Source organism: Suricata suricatta, chromosome 16 (assembly GCF_006229205.1).
Source record: "Suricata suricatta isolate VVHF042 chromosome 16, meerkat_22Aug2017_6uvM2_HiC, whole genome shotgun sequence".
In the NCBI taxonomy this organism is placed as follows: domain Eukaryota; kingdom Metazoa; phylum Chordata; class Mammalia; order Carnivora; family Herpestidae; genus Suricata; species Suricata suricatta.
Window position 1 is genome coordinate 52,061,588 of NC_043715.1, and position 4,467 is coordinate 52,066,054.

The following is a 4,467-nucleotide window of genomic DNA, read 5'->3' on the forward strand; positions in this document are numbered from 1 at the left end:
GAGAGAGAGAAAGAGACAAATGTGAGAGAGACAGAGATTCTGAGATAGAGAGAAATCTGAGAGAGACCGGAGAGAGATTCTGAGAGAGACTGAGAGTCAGAGAGAGAGAAGTCAGAGACAGATTCTGAGAGAGTCAGAGACTCTGAGAGAATCTGAGAAAGAGGGAGAGAGAAGTCTGAGAGACAGAGATCCTGAGAGAGTCAGAGAGATTCTGAGAGAGAGAAAGAGAAGTCTGAGACAGAGAGAGTCTGAGAGGAGTCAGAGACAAGTCTGAGAGAGACAGAGATTCTGAGAGAGACAGAGATTCTGAGAGAGACAGTGAGAGATTCTGAGAGAGTCAGAGAGACAAGTCTGAGAGACAGAGATTCTGAGAGAGACAGTGAGATTCTGAGAGTCAGAGCGAGACAAGTCTGAGAGAGACAGAGAGTGAGAGAGAGAAGTCAGAGAGTCTGAGAGTCAGAGAGAAAGAGACAAGTTGAGAGAGACAGAGATTCTGAGATAGAGAGAAGTCTGAGAGAGATGGAGAGAGATTCTGAGAGCATCTGAGAGAGAGACAAGTCTGAGAGAGATGGACATTCTGAGAGAGATAGAGAGAGACAAGTCTGAGAGACAGATTCTGAGAGAGTCTGAGAGACTGAGTCAGAGAGAGAATCTGAGAGACGGAGTCTGAGAGTCAGAGAGACAAAACAGAGAGAGAGAGAGAGAGAGAGAGAGAGAGAGAGACAAAGCTTGAGTAATCTGAGAGACAAAGTCTGAGAGCGAGACACAGTGAGTCAGAGTCTGAGAGAGAGAGAGACAAGTCAGAGACACTGGGTCAGAGATTTAAAGAGAGAGACAGTGTGAGAGAGTCTGAGCGTCAGAGAGTCTAAGAGAGAGAGACTGACCATCTGAGACAGAGAGACAGTCTGAGAGAGAATATGAGAGAGCATGGAGAGAGACGAGGGAGAGAGAGAGAGAGAGAGAGTCTGGGGGGTCCGAGCGGCGGGGTGGGGCAGACCCTCGGAGCTAGGCCAGGGGAGGGAGGCCCAGGCAGGAAAGCCCCTTCCCCTTCTGAGTTTCAGTGTCACCATCTGTGTCCCCAGGTGCCCTGGGGGCGGAGACATAATGGGAGACTTCCGTGGCCCCTCCTCCACTGGGCACTTGCTGCCTCCCTTGTTCTGTTCTAGCACTTTCTATCTTGGTCAGCCTTTCACTCATCCCCTTACCCTCCCCAACACCAGAGTGGCTGTTGTCCACGTTCTTTTTTCTAATGAAGGAGTCAAATCGGAGCCCGGGGTGTCGTCCCGTCACTGGCAGGGGCAGCCTGTCTGCTGCTTCCGCAGTGGTGGCGCCGGACTCCTCGAGGCCCCTGAATCCCTTCTGCCCGGAAACTGGAGTTCCCACTACTGAGAAGAACCAGGGAAGGAAAGAAAGGAAACCGGCGGAGCGGAAGGGGCAATGAGCAGTGTCAGTGTGTGTAAAGGACCCAGCACACAGTTGGTGCTCAGTTAGTGCCCCTTTCCCCTTTCCCTTCTTTTCCCCCTTCCCAATTATTGTTGGCGAGCACTGAGAGCAGGAGGGAAGAGAAGAGGCAGCAGAGAGGAAGGGGAGAGGGAGGAGACTGTGAGGAGGGGAGGCGGTGTATGAAGAGCCTGGCACACAGTAGGTGCTCTCAAGGCCCGTTCCTGTCTTCAGGAGAGAGGAAGCAAGTCAGAAAGAAGGGGAAGAGACCACCAGAGCAGAAAAATGGGGGGAAAGACAGCATAAGGAGAGAGTCATTGTTGGAAATTGCTGGGCATACAGTAGGTGCTTATTAAGTGTCAGTTCTTTTCCCAGGAGAAAGAAGAAAGACAGAGAAGAGCAAGCTCCCGCAGAGAGAATTCACAGGAGAAGTTGTGAGGGAAGGAGACAGTGTATGTAAAGTAGCAGGCACACAGCAGGTACTTAATAAGTGCCCATTCCCTTCCTTGGTAATGAGCACACAGAAAGCAGCCAGGAGGAGGGAAGGGAGCAAAGGGAGCAGAGAGGAAGAGAGAAGGGAGAACAGAGCCAGGGAAGCAAGCAGTGACAGTGTATACGAAGGAGTGGCACACAGAAGGTGCTTAATACATGCCTATTTCCTTCCCTAGGAGACAGCAGGCAGGACAGAGAGGATGGGGAGAAGCTAGAGCGGAGAAGGAGCCCAGAAGAAAAGAGTGTGTAAGTTAGGCTGCGGGTACGCAAGAGGCACTCAATAAATGCACTCGCTTCCTGCGGGAGAGAGAACAAGAGGAAAAGGAAGGCACAGGCACAGGCGAAGGGAAAGGAAGGCTGGCCGAGGAGGTCAGGCGCAGAGGAGGCTATGAGGCTGGCGGACCAGAAGAAAGGAGGTAACCTGGAGGAGAACTGGCAGAGGAGAGGAAGCACAGGAAGGAGGTAGTGCAGGCAAACCATGGGGCACACAGAAGGTGCTCAGTAAGTGCTTTTTTCTCTTCCCCAAAAGAGGACCCAGGGAAGGGAGAAGCTGGCAGAGTGAGGACAGGGAAAAAGAATCAAGAGGAAATGAGATGGGATGTTAATTGCCTGGCATACAGTAGGTGCTACATAGTTGCTTGTTTTCCTCCCCAAGAAAGAGCAGATGGAGCAGAAAGAAGGAGAAGTAAGAAATGAAGGGACAGGGAGAATTGGGGGGGGGAGGAGAGTGCAAGGAGATTGTCTGGCATACAGTAGGTACTAAATAAATGCCCACTTCCTTCCCTGGCAGAGAGCAGAAAGCAGCAGAAACCACAGGGCAGTGAAATAGGAAGGTGAGAGGACAGCAGAGAAGGCACAGGGAATAGGCTTAGCATACCACAGGTGCTCAGTAAATGTGTGTTCTTTGCCTTGGGAGAGAGCCCAGAAAGATAAGGGACAGAGAAGAGACGGGGAGAAGGGGATGAAGGTGTGAGGAAGGGAGCGAAGACGTGTAAACTATGGGCACACAGTAGGTGCTCAATATATGTCCCCCAGGAGAGAGCAGAAGTTCGGAGAGAGGGAAGGTAACAAGTACAGTTAAGACGGCAGACAGAGTTTGTAAATTTCCCAGCACACAGTAGGTGCCCCATAAATGCGCATTTTCTCCCAGGAGACCAGACCAATCAGGAAGAGGTGCAGGGAATGGGGTGGAAGGGACAGGAGGGCCAAAGGCACCGAGGCAGGGTGCAGACTGACAGACGCTAGGGATTCGAAAATGCCCGTTTCCTCCAAGAATGGGAGCCAGAAGCTCAGGAAGCAGCAGCAGAGGGTCCAGGGGAAGGGGAGACCAGAGGGTGCAGGGCTGGGGTGTGGGGAGGCCATATAGCACGTGCCCCGGAAACCTTGTCCCCTTCCCTGGCAAGGCAGAAAGCAGGCTGGGAGGCCAGAGGGAGGAGGGTGAGGGAGAAGGGGCGTCTGAGGGTGGAGGCCGGAGCCCCGCCCCGGGGACCCAGCCCACCCTCCAGCTGCCCCACAGGAGCCGGACTGCCGGACCGGGGACAAGGGCGCATTGTCCCAGGCCTGGCTCGCCCTGGGGACAGGGAGGGGGGTGCTCAGCCCGGGTCTGCCCTGTCAGGGGAGTGGGGCGCTGCCCGGTCTCGTTTCTGGTCTCTGAGTCCCTCCGTGTCTCTGCATGTCTCTCTGCACCTCTGTGTCCCACAGTCTGTCCGGTCTCTAAGTCTGTGGCTCCTCTAAGTTTCACTGTCTCCGGGTCTCCCTTTGCATCGTCTTTCTATCTCTCCCCCCAGTCTCTCGGTCTGTCTCTCAGCCTCGGTGTCTCGCTATCTCTGGGAGGGCGGAGGAGTGAGGAAGGAAAGGAGGAGGCAGGGGAGCGAGAGAGTGAGGACAGAACAGCTTTATTGAGCAGAAACCGCAGCCAAGGGCCTGGCGACCTCCGGCCCGAGCTGGGGGGCCAGGAGACGACGACACAGTTGGGAGACAGAGACGGAGAGACTGAGACAGGGAGGGGAGAGGCGGAGAGAGACAGAGACCCAGAGCGGGATGGAGAGACGGGACAAGGGAGAGACATCGGTGGGAGGAAGAGTCAGAGATGGGGGAGGGGGGAGAGAGAGAGAGAGAAAGGACAAGAGGCAAGAAAGAAGAAGAGGGAGAAGGGAGAGGAGGGACCAGGGGCCAAGATCTAGAAACGGGAGGAGGAGAAAGGGAGTAAGAAGAACAGAGCTGGGAAGAAAGCAGGGAGTAGGGCAGGGGGAGGAGGAGAGAGACGAGGGGCAAATGGAGAGAAGGGCGAGAGGGAGGGAGACGGGGACAGAGAGAGAGTGATAGAGAGAGGGAGAGAGGGCCCAGCCGCTGGGCAGACCGCGGGGAAGTCGAGGAAGGAGCGCGGTCCCTCACCTGGCGTCAGCGGGCGGCCGTCCCCCAGGCCCTTGCGGGCGATTTAAGGGGTGCCCTGGGGGCGGGACCGCTGGCGCCACCGCCTTATCTGGTCAGCCCCCGGCTCCCTAGGCTAAATCGGGCCTCAGCTGTCAGCACCCG